This window comes from Nuphar pumila, chromosome 11, assembly GCF_984573655.1.
Source record: "Nuphar pumila chromosome 11, dmNupPumi1.hap1.1, whole genome shotgun sequence".
Classification (NCBI taxonomy): Eukaryota; Viridiplantae; Streptophyta; class Magnoliopsida; order Nymphaeales; family Nymphaeaceae; genus Nuphar; species Nuphar pumila.
The window spans coordinates 93,624,322-93,637,281 of record NC_143259.1 but is presented as its reverse complement, the minus strand read 5'-3'; the positions used below and the strand labels follow the sequence as shown (position 1 = coordinate 93,637,281).

The window sequence follows — 12,960 nt, the reverse complement described above, 5'->3', positions numbered from 1 at the left end:
AACACATATGAGCATTCTATAATCACATATTCAGTTTTTTTACTGCCTTAGAACACATATGAGCATGATCGAATCACATATATAGCTTTTTGCCTGCCTTAGAGCACATATGAGCATGGTAGAATCACATATAGAGTTTTTCTAGCTGCCTTAGAACACATATGAGCATGATATAATCACATATGGAGTTTTTTTACTGCCTTAGAACACATATCATTCATGATAGAATCACATATAGAGTTTTTTGCCTGCCTTAGAGCACATATGAGCATGATAGAATCACATATAGAGTTGCTTTACTGCCTTATAACACATATGAGCACATGATAGAATCACATATAGTGTATAATTTATTTTAATATATTTTGTTTATCAATACTGACTGTTCTTTTCTTGTGTAGGTTGATGGCGATAATCAGCGTAGCGGAGCTGAAGGGACAGATCAAGGCAATGAACAAGAAGACGCACAAAATCTTGGCGATGATTAGATTAATGTGTTGAATTTGTTCTTTTTTTTTTGTTTCGAAAATCTAATTGTTGAATTGTAAATAATTAAACTTGTGAATTTTAAAGTGGAACGATTAATTGTTTTAGTTTCCTTTTATATGTAATTTTATGTGTACTTTGTTTTTTATTTACAGGAAATATAAATTGTACAAGAAATATAAATTGTAGCGTTCTCGATATTTAATTTTCAAATATTTTTTTTATTTTTTTCTTGTTTGCGACAGATTAGCAATGGATATATCTGTCGCTATACATATAATTTAGCGACGGCTGTAAATCTGTCGCCAAGTCATGATCGCCGTTTAGTATCGACGAAATTCGTCGTTCGTTATTCCGTCGCAATTAGCGACGAAACTAGTGACAGATTTATGTCGTCGTCAGTTTATCGCCAGTTAGCGTTGAAAAATTTGCGACATAAGATATCCATCGCTATTCCGTCGCTAAGCCGGTTAGCGACAGAATAGCAACGGAATGAGGTCATTGCTAATCCACTGCTTTGTTGTAGTGTAAACTCAGTCCAGAACTTATAATTTCTAAAAAAAAGTCTGTTAAATAACATAAATAGCATGTATTATGGAATTTTTAGCTCCCTACTGAAATCAAACTTAATTTTGGGTTTTTGTGAGCTTGTGTCAAACATATCAAGTCACCTACAGTAAAAATGTTAGCATTTAATCCATTTTATATAATTATTGACTGATTCTTCATTGAAAAGTTTGAATTGATCAAGACTGATCTCTGAATAGTGTGCTTAAAAAATTTTTAATTCCTAATTTGGGTTGTGTTTAGGTCTGATTTTTTTTCTATATGCATGTAACATGTTTAAGACTATTTAGTTAAAATCTTAAAGCCTAAATAATTTTGTATGATTTATGGCATGATTTCTAATGACTGGAAAATTTTGTGATAGCATTCCCGAATTAGGGAATTGAGTTTGAATGCATATCATAGTTCTAAAAGTGTAACAACCCAATTTTTTTATCCCAAAAATTACAACTTTTTTTAAAATGGTTTTAAAAATTACAACAAAAAATCGAAATGAGATAAAAGCTTTGGCGTTCTACAGTTCCATCATATCATTCATATATAAATTATTCAACATCCACATTTAATAAAAGTCCATTATAAAATTTTAATAATTAATTTCAGAGTCTTATTCAAGTTCATAAAATAAATATACATGTTCACAATTCAAAAACACTAGCAAAATGAGAAATGATTTGGCTCGGTTCCCGCCGCAACCTCTCGCCATCGCATTGGTCCTCCATTCGCTACCATAAAAATATTTTCATAATAGGGTCAGACTTAACAAGCTCTCAGTAAGAAAGTGTTATTCAATACACATTAATTAAAACAAGCATGCAAAAGCATATTTCAACACTCACACATGTAGATATTAATCAACACTTTAAATATACATATGAAGCAATGATTGCACAATTTTCAATCATTCACATTTGCATATTTCTTTCAATCAAAAGTAGTTACATATTCATGAATATTTAAACATGCATAAGCAGTTAATAATACATGCACTTATCATTGCAGAACAATCAACCCCTTATACATGAGTAATTTTAACATTTTCAATTAGATTTTCTTTTTAAATAATACATGTCATGCCTAACTAAATGCATAATTAATTTAGGTTTCAATTCTTAGCCCTATGGATACTAACACCGAAAGTAACCTAGATCAGGGTCATGGCGTAGGTAGTGTTTTCATACAATTATGGTTTTAGCCTGACCGAGTATCATTCACCAGTGTTGGGTAAGGAACGACCAAAGTGAGAGAAGCTCTCAACACTATCAACCCGATGCATCAGACTTTACTCATGAGATTTTGTCCTCCATGTTGCAGTCTAATGTAGAGGATTTCTCTATTTTCATAGTTGGAGATGAGTAACCTTTCATGCTAAAAAACAGTATCTACGAAGCCAGAAGTACTGCTTACCCTCTCCTTATAAGTAATAGTATTTAGTGTTACATGTTTAACCATTTTTAATTCATTGATTCCATGAAAGTCACAATTCAAATCAATTTAAAAGATTCAGGCCTCTTTAGGACTCATGGATATACATGTTTCAAATACGAATCAATAATCATGCATCACTACACTTGTATATAATAAGTGAACAAGATGAACATAGCATGGTTTTAAAAGTGAACCAAATAGACACATAACATACTAATAAATAGTATGTGAGTCTATTGAGGTTGTGTGGTTGTGCCATCATTTGAGAATGTCTTTTGAATGCAATGTTGTAAATTTCTGTCATAAAGTGATACTATGCAACGTGATATGTTAATGTACAACACCAGCGATCACGATCGTCGATCCTTCCCTCCTTCTGTCGTCGACTCTTGTTTGCAGAGGGGTCCGCTCCCCCTGTCCTTGCTGGGTCGGCAGGGGGGCTCCACGTTCCCTCTGCCCTTTTTGTTGTTTCCGGCAGGGGGCTCTGCGTCCCCTTGCCATTAGCTTGGTCGGCAGGAGGCTTCGCTTCCCCCTGCCCTTCTTGTTGTTTTGGTAGGGGCCTTCATCCCCCTGCCTTTGCGTTTGTCTTCGGCAGGGGGCTTAGCACCCCTGCCTTCGTTTGTTTCCCCGGCTGGGGGCGAGCTCCCCCTACCCTCTGTTGCTCCTCTGCAGGGGGCTCTGTCTCCCTGTCCTTGTGCCTGCCTGCAGGGGGTGGAGCTCCCCCTGCTCTCTTGTTCCTTCTCGGCAGGGGATTTTGTCCCCTGCCTCCTGCGTTGTGCCAGCAGGGGGCGAAGCCCCCCTGCTTTTCTGTTTTCAAGCAGGGGCTTGCCCCATGCATCTCTGTTGTTTTCCGGCAAGGGGCTTTGCCCCTTTGCCTTGTTCTTGCAGCCGGCAGGGGCCTGTTTGCGTTCCTAGCTAAGTGGTGCCTCTGTCCGTGATCATGTTCTGACAGGGGGGTGTTCCCCCCCCTGCCTTGTTGCGGCAGGCGTTGCAGGGAGCCTTTGCTCCCTCCCCTGCCTTTCTTTGTGCTAGCAGACAGGGAGCTCCTGCTCCCTGCCTCTGTTGTTGTTGCCAGACAGGGCTGAGGCCCCTGCCTCTGGCACCCTTGTTTGCAGGATTCAGAGTTCCTGCATCTGCCTCCTGCAGGCAGGAGGCCTTGCTGCGTTTGCTTCTCGTTTCTAATACGACATATACTAACGTTCTAAGCTCCCCAGGTTGAACGGTGGATCCAGCTCGCCCTCTATGGCTCAAGATCTTGTTTGCCTACGCTGCATGCGTATGAGGACCTGCAACCCCTTGAGGTAGGGGATTCTTGCGTGACAGGACAATGAACTGATAAATGCTAAAATAAGAAAGATGACTAAAAGAGAATGATATATGTATACGTATAATATATATACGTATGTCTTTACCTTCAAAGACACGGTTTCACGATCCTTATCCTCTTTACTTTCTCGCACTTTTTTTTCTGTCGCCGCCGCGGTATATGTGCCTAGGTTTTTCATTCCTGTCTTTACATTTCCTGTCTTTTAACTCAAGGACGCGGTTTCGCGATCCTTGTCCTCTTTACTTTCCCGCACTTTACTTTCTTGTTGCCTCGCGCTTTGTGCCATAGCATTTATTTGCTTATGTCTGCCTTGTTCTCCAGGACATCCTGGTCCTTCTTTATGTTCATGCACTTTACTTTCTTGCATTTACTTGTTGCCCCGCGCTTTATGCGCCCTGGCCTTGCTACTTGCTTTACTCTTCGTACTTTACCTTCCTGTGCTGTTGTGCTTGCTCTTGCACTTACCTTTCGCATATGTTCGTCTTTACCTTGTTGTTGCCCTTCGTGCATGTATTTGTATCATTGTCGTATGCTTCTTTACTTGCTTACGCTTATCGTTTAATCGAGGTGCAACCCCATGCCTCGTGAGTCATCCTTTACACTTGTGTAGTCAGTATAGGATCTCATACCTCACGAGTTGCTTGTGTAGTTGCCTGCTTGTGTGTTACGATGATCGAGGTATGATCTCATACCTCGTGTGGAGCTTTAGTGTTCTACCCTCGCGGTAAGGCTTCGCCCATCGAGTCTTGCCCCTCGATTTGCCTTTATATTAGTTTATACACGGGTTTGCCCCTTGTCACCTTGCAATCCCTGACTGCAGCTTCGAGTGTATAGTATATATCGTTTCACTTGTCTTACAAGCCACGACATACACTTATGCACTTCGGTTCTCCAAAGACATTGTCTTAGGTGCAAACCTACTTTCAAGGATGTATAGCTTTGTAAATCAGTGATAGCAGCCGGATCTCCCAAATCGATCTATTTCGAGAAAGGTGTGTCACAACCTTAGTTCACCTATCCGATACGACTCAGATAGCCTTGTTTAGAAGCCTGTGCATGAGTAGGGTGGGGATCTTAGCAAGGTACTTGGGTCATCGTTAGATCAGCATTGCATCACTTCTGATGCAAGACCTAGTTCTAGGCTTTCTGGTCAAACCCAGATAGTAGCACCTTCCTTCCTTCGTGAAGGTATTGTTGGATCTCTTACGAGGGATCCATGTTCCTTCTCTTGTAGTTGTACTCTTAGTCACATACGATATGTTTGGACTACGAAGAGCAGGACGAAAGGTCTATAGAAACCTCTAAGTATGTGTTGACACATTAAGCTAAATCCTGTTATGTTGATTTCGCCTAATAGGCAGATTGCTTGCGATTGTCTAAAGGACCCAAGCACGATCAGTTGGAACTGAAATGAGTTCACTGTAGGCTTCTGTAAAGCAGAAGTGTTGGGATTTTCCGGATTTGAGAAAATGTCATCGTGGTTGTACTTTTGAACATGTACATTGCATACTACGATGAGTAGGATGAGAGGTCTATGTTTGCCTCGAACATGCAATGACATGTGTTTGAGATCACAAGAGTGATGTTTCTGCCCTCACTATGGATTGACCCCTTTCATCGTGATTATACATTTGAATAGGTACGACGCATATTGCGGTGAGTAGGATGAGAATGGTGTGGTTGCCTCGAACGCGCAATGGCGCGTATAACTCACCTAAATAATAATCATGTGCCTTCACAGGCAAGATGCTCGATTGGGTTGAAAGACCAGAGCATGAGAATGGGACGGCGGCTAAGAAACCCTCTGTCGTGCTCATTCGGGACGGTTCATCAAGAGAGAGAATGGATGATACAAAACTCCGATGGACAGTCATTAATGGCAATCTCGAGCAAAGATCCGACCTTCCCCAGTCATCGGAGGTTAGGGGAAATCCTTCGGGCCACTTCTGCAGAAGTACGGATGTGCATTCATTGGGCCTTTGTTTTGGCCTTTGGAGATTTACTCTCTTGGTCACAGACCGTCCCCTTAGGAAGCGGACTCAGTCAGTCATTCGGGGTATAATAAAATACATAGCATAATGGACCCCCGAATCGATCTCGGTTGTTTCTACGTTTTGCCTTGTGCGTACCCACAACGACCTGCTCAATAATGAGACAAGATATAACTTATACACATGATCATGAGATATGCATGTTGTGACATTCATTGCTTGCTTGCTTGTTAGCTCGGTAGTTCGGTGTGCTACTCGTTGAGCTATGTACGCCTGTCGAGGCGTTACTCTAGTTGGTTAAACTGCTTACGCAGTTCCTTACTTAGTAATAACTAGCTTCTCATACTAGTTGATTGCTTATCCTGTGTAGCTTATGAATTGCTTGTGATGCAATAGCTTGTGCCTCACGATTAATGTAATCACTTGTCGATGGACTGAGCCATCCTATGGTACTTGTATATGTATTACGAGTGTTGTTATGAATACTTGTCTTATGCAATTGCTTTGCTTGACTGGTGGATAGAGTTAGTTACTCTTCACCTATTATATCTGTGGGATTGCTATAGTTGCTTGTTTAACACTATAATCCTTATTGCTCTTGTACATAGTTGTTTGCCTTACTAGAGCCTTGCTTACTCTATAACACATTTGGTTAGATCTGCTAGTCTTGCTTATTCCTACTTGAGCTAACGTTTATCTTACTTATTGCGGCTTTTGTTTCTTTCTTGTCCTTTTCACCCCTACTAGTCTGTTGTGAGACTGACCCATTTTCATGGGCAGGTGGTGAATAGGTTGAGACAGCTTGCTATGGCACGATGCATTCAAGGCAATGCTCTTTCCTAACGTTGCGCTCCTGGGGATACTTTTGATTGATGTGGTATGAAGTTTCTTGAAAGCATCTCTTCTGGTTTAAACTCTGGATTTCTAAAACTATATTACCAAAACTTGGTTCTTCTTTTCATTTCAATAAAACATATATTTGAACTGTAAATCAATTTGTAAAGGGTAATCTACTTTTCGTTGTAATGCGCCCAAGGTCTAGGGACTTGCTGTTTTGAACCTGATCTTCCGCTAAACTTCTGTTTTAAACTCTGATAAATGATTGATTTCAAAGCTTTCAACATTTTTCATAAAAGGTTTCAAGTCCACGATTTTTGGGGCGTTACAATGATGCTCTTGACTTATTTGGGTGATGACGCCCTTGGTCGACTAGGGTGATGATGCCAGATGTTGCCTCGAAGAACATGTGCATACCATGTTAATAAAATACATATTGTGTATGGGTGAAAATACCCCTGGCATTGTATTATACTTCAATTTTTACCTATGATAATACCCACAGGAGGATTTTAGGAAGAAACTTAAATTGATTGCAAGTAACATGTACATATATTCAAAAGTAAATGGTAATATGGAAGATAAAACCTACCTCATGCATTATGCATTGATTCAAGTGTCATGAGTTATTGCAATCATATCTGAATTGATTTATGTGCATTAACATTCTCTTAGGTTGAGGTTTGTTTGATTTATGCCTTAACAAGTCAAATGCTTAATCATGAATATGTTTATATTTTGTAACATGTTGTACAAATTGTTCAGTTGAATGCATGAATTTAATTGTTATAATTGTTCACTGTAATGAATTATGATATGATGTTGCATTGAACATGTGTTCTAAAAGATGAATGTTCATGTATGCTTATCTTTGTATATACATGCAATGTTATTGTATTTCTACCGAGACTTGAAGAGTATGATTCTTATATTACAAATATTCAAGTAATAAATGAATTAGTTGGTGTGATTGCGGGATGCTATGGGTGGTGTTAAAAACTAACTATTTAGATCTAAAATTAGTCTTAAATAGAAAAACTTGTTAATTTATTTTGGCAATTGTTTACAAACAATTCACTAATTGGTGAATATTTTAAATTGGTTTATAAATTATTTTGTCTCTTTTATATTTCAGTTTTGGATTCTTGAGTTGGAAACGATTGATGATTTGGACCTGAGCTCAAGTCCAATATGGAAATTGAATTGAGTCTCATGCTGAGTTAGCATAACCCATCCAAAATTCTTACTAAAACAAAAATAAATGTTTCTGATGTATTTTTGTTTTTCTTTGAAATAGGATTCTTGTTTTGATTGATGAGTCTAGAGCTGGGGTTAATGCTAAGTTAGAATTATGGAGACAAACATTGGAAGCAAGAGGTTTTAAGTTGAGTAAGAGTAAGACAGAATACATGGAATGTCGATTTAGTAAGCAACGAAGTAGTGATGGAAGTGTAGTGAAGCTTGGTGAGCAAGAAATACCAGTAGATGATTCTTTCAAATATTTGGGATCTATCATTCAAAAGTATAGAGAAATTGATGGAGATGTAAATCATAGGATAAAGGTTGGGTGAATGAAATGGAAGAGTGCAACTGGAGTGTTGTGCGATCGTAGAATGCCATTGCAGTTGAAGGGAAAGTTTTATAAGACGACTATCAGGCCCACTTTACTATATAGTACGGAATGTTGGGCTGCCAAGAGACATCATATTCAAAAAATGAGTGTAGCTGAGATGTGTATGCTGAGATGGATGTGTGAAAATACAATAAAAGATAAGATTCGGAATAAGGAGATACATAAGAAGGTAGGTGTTGCACCCATTGAAAATAAGATGAGAGAGAATCGTTTACGGTGGTTTGGACATATTCGACGAAGGCTTAATGATGCTCTAGTTAGAAGGATGGAGAAATGAAAAAATATATTAGTTAAAAGAGGTCGGGGTAGGCTTAGGAAGACATGGATGAAGATGATAGGAAAGGATATGAATACTTTGAACCTCACTGAGGACATGGCATTGGATAGAAATGAATGGAGGAAAAGGATTCATGTGGAAGATCCAGAATGATTTTCTTTGTTGGTTCATATCGCCGACCCCAATTGTTTTGGGATGAAGGCGTAGTTGTTGTTGTTGTTTGATATAGGATTCTTGTCCTTGGTTGTCTCTTTTGTGAACTTAGTTATAGTAAGCTAATATACATTAGTGTTTGTGCATAGACAGACTCCCTAAGGCTTAGTTTAGTTGGAGCATTGCCATAGATAAGGCGTAAAATAGATCAAATTCTAGCAATTCAAAAGCCAGTTCCTACTAAAAGAAGAAGTAGATCACATCCTTGGAGTCAGTTTCACTACGAAAATGAATAAATAAAAAAATGAAGTTTACTAGGTCATTTGTACATACAAACAACTTCAACCTTTATATATATAGGAAAGGAAAAAGTGCAACCATGGTCTTACCACTTTTAAAAAACATTTTTAAATGTGTTTTGAGCAAATCTAGTCATACAGATGTGATCTTCATGATAAAAAAAACCTAGTGCTTATAAGATTTTATAATATATACATCCTAAAGAATTTTAAACCATTGATTTTTAGCACTTTATAAAATCTTATATAAACATTGAAAAAATTTGTTAAAAAGAAAAGGGGCTTCTAAGGCCCAATAGGGCAATAGGTTTATCATTATTGCTCAAGACCAAGAAAAATGTGGCACACATTATTTGGAGATGTGCCCTTTTTAATCACAGGTCTCCAGGTGGCCATGGCACAACTTGAGCCTTGAAGTTTCCGATGATACGTTCATCAAGGAGCTTCCATATGGGACTACTGCAATTAATATATAGCCAGCGGCTAAAATGTGTGGAAATGTTGGCCCTGGCGGCTTGTGGCTACTCTAATAAAAGATAATCAATTGGACCTTTCAAGGGATGTTTGCTTGCTCTGTTTGGGAATTGGCAGCTGGAAAGAGCGTTTATGCATTTGGCAAAAACTTGGTCAAACTACCTTGCTGGGGACAGCTGAAATGATGCGGAGGAGACACAGACAGTCTATGCATTTGGCGAAGAAAGTGGGAGTCTCCTCTTTGTATTTGCATCAAATCTTCAATTTGGCATCAATAACCAAATTTTTTTTTTTACGACTAAGGAACCCTCACCGAGAACCAGGTCACTTAATAAGCCCCGAGAACCGAGAACCGGGTCACTTAATAAGTCAGCATCCCTGCAAGGTAAAACTTTGGGTTGAGGACACGACCAACCGTGATAAAGCAGCAGCAGCCTTACATACCAATAATCAATGTTGTTCTGTTGATTTGTTCTTAGTTTTCAAAACCTTTTATATGTTTAATCCAATCCAAGAAAACAACATTGTTGGTTAGAAAATAAGGCATATGGATGTCAATAAGCTCGTAAATGAGCAAAATAGAGGATGTTCAAGATGAGTTGGTTCCTGTGGCAAGCCGATGCATGGTGGAGCTCATGATAAGCTCAGCTTAAACAAGCTGAGCTCGAGCTGGCTTTCTTTCAGAAAAAAAATTGCATTTTTTTAAAAATTGAAAAGCAATGCAATGTTAAGTTCAAACTTATTGCTTGCAAGCCAAATACTTCAACAGTTCAACCATCTACATTTCATCAATGTTGGGAAAAGCGTTGAGGTGTAGCAATGGGCTCCATAAAAAACTGAGGCGCGTAAAGCTTAAGATTCAAAAAAAAAAAATGAAAAGTTAAAAAATACTTTCAAAAATATTTAAAAATAAAAAATGCTTTATTGATAAAACAACTAATTAATAAGATAAAAACATCTCAAATAAATACCAAAAAAATTATTATACATAATTATTTTTTCCTAACAAATAATTATACAAAAAAATTATTGGTTTTTATTTTCTAAACGAGTTCCACAAGAAAAACTACACAGGATATTCATTACCCTATCTTCTCTACCATCAATGTTGGGTTTGGTTTTAGACTTACCAACCTAACATCCTATGGATTAGGGGTGCAAATGGATCTGATACCATCAAATATCCAATGCAAAGTCTAACATATTATTTTCATGTTTGAATCATTCAAGTAAGATACAGTCATGCATTCAGCTCCATTGTTGATGACCATCCATCTCAACGTATGTCAAAAAGACACGTCATTGATACGAGGATGAATGAGCAGGTTCGACTCCTAAGTTTGAAAATGTTTTGAAAAATAAGATACGAAGACACAATTTTTTGAAGTTTTTAATTAATAAAAAACTATTTTTTTGTTATTTTAATGTTAAAAATATATTTTATTAAAATAAACCTTGAAAATAATAATAAATAATATATTTTAATGTTTTAAAATTGCATTTTTTGTCATTTATGCCTCAGACATGCACCTCAAGGCACAAAGGGCCTGTGCTTTTTGTGCCTTGAGGCACGATTTTAACATCACTGCGTACTCCATGATATAAAATATAAGTAAAATATATTTGTTTTTTAAAATATTTGATACAATGTGAGAATAAAGATGGCTATTACAAATACCATCATCGCCCAAGAATGATGAGTGACGGCTGCTACTAGTTTACTTTACCATACGAGGCACAAAACCAAGAACAGATACATTAGCCTATATAACAATAAGGCTTCCCAAGAACTAAACCCTACAGCGATCGGTCACCATGGAGTTTCTTCCTATCGAATGAACAACTAATCTATACCTTCTTAAACCACAGGTCCGACCAAATGGGTCTTCGAACCACACTTACTCGTTTGGTACTCCTCCGTTTCCTTCAACCAGAGATCCCCAAATTCACAATCCTTGGACGCCTCGAACCAAGGGCCTCCAAGGGTATAATGGATCGCTTTGGGGAAGGTTTTAGGATCGTTCTCGACGACCCGATTGTGACCGACAAGGAAGTTCCAGACGAACGGGATCGAACCAATATCACTATCATCGAGCCACATAAACCGGTGTAAATATGCACCTGTTTGGGTGTTCACGACTTCGGGCGTCAAAACGCGATTTTTTGGGTGGGCGCAGTTGTACAGCACCATCGACGACCAGTTCTTTCGCGGATAAGTAGTCTGAATGGCTCCGTCCATCTTCGTCGTCTCCTTTGGAGCGTAATCGTGGTGAACGCACATTACCGCGTACTTGTCTTCGATCAATTCCACCAGTTCTTTGATGTCCGTCGTGTAGAGGAAATCGCAGTCGACGAACAGTGCCCAGCCGTCAAATCCGGCGAGGAAGGGAGTCAGAAACCTACTGAAAGAGAACTCCGTGCTCTCCGTCTTCCCTCTCTCTCGCCAATACAGATTCTTCTTCCGCAGATCGGATTGGACAATCGGGAAAATCTCTACCGGAATCGAAGATCGCTTCAAGATCGTGTACCGGCATACCTCATAAGCTAGATCTTCGCGAGGATCGTACCCTATGAAGATCTTGAACTTCTGAAAACCCAAACTTTTTGCGATAGAGACGCTCGAATTCACCGGATTCCGGCCATTGGCTACCGGAGAGTCCAATTTATCGCTCTTGTGCAAAGAACCCTCTGATCCAGAGTCCTTTTCGCCCGACCCTTCCAAGGGAGCGGCCAAACCCGGGTTTTCCCTCATTTCTCCTCGATCCTTGGAGTTCTCGGAGTCTCCCGACTCGTTCTCCTCGGAATTCGCAAGCGCCGGAGTTGACGCGAGGCCAATCCCCAATCCTAGCCCAAGAACGGTAGGCAAATCGCTCAAACGAGCTCTGGTGACTCTTTTACCGAGAAGATCTGCAGATTTCGAGAAATGACGAGCCAAAGATCCAGATCTGGGGAAACCGTTACCGAGATGAACAGATCCGGTACCAAACGAGCAACGAAAGCTATTGAGATGAGGCGAAGAACGAAGCCTCCTGACGAAATGACGGAGCAGAACTCCCATGCTTCCCCTTCTTCCCTCACTCTCAGGAAGCCAAGAAGACCACGACGACGACGACGAAGGAATCGAGAACAATTTCAGGAACTTGGTGGAACTTTGTGGACTTCGTTCGTTCTTACTTTTGGGAGGAAGCCAAGAAGACGACGACGACGACGACGAAGGAATCGAAATCAATTTCAGGAACTGGGTGGAACTTTGTGGACTTCGTTCGTTCCTATTTTTGGGAGGGAAAACTACTTATAGGCGAGGGGAACCGGGTCGCCTTATAAGCATGCCATTAGTAAATAAAGCAATGGCTAATTAAAGATTAATGGAAATCTAAGTGTACGTCTTCTTTACAGTCGCGATGGGACCCTCCGAATCTAAAGCCCTTCCATATTTGGGAAGAGTAACCGTTCCGTTCCGTCCCTTTTCATCGCCGATGAGTAAAGGG

General features: G+C 39.3%; 1 pseudogene; it reads right to left on the bottom strand.

The window, feature by feature from the left end:
- Positions 1–11,079: 11,079 nt before the first annotated feature.
- On the bottom strand, positions 11,080–12,695 carry LOC149822517 (protein CDI pseudogene; annotated as a pseudogene).
- Between the last annotated feature and the right edge of the window lie 265 nt (positions 12,696–12,960).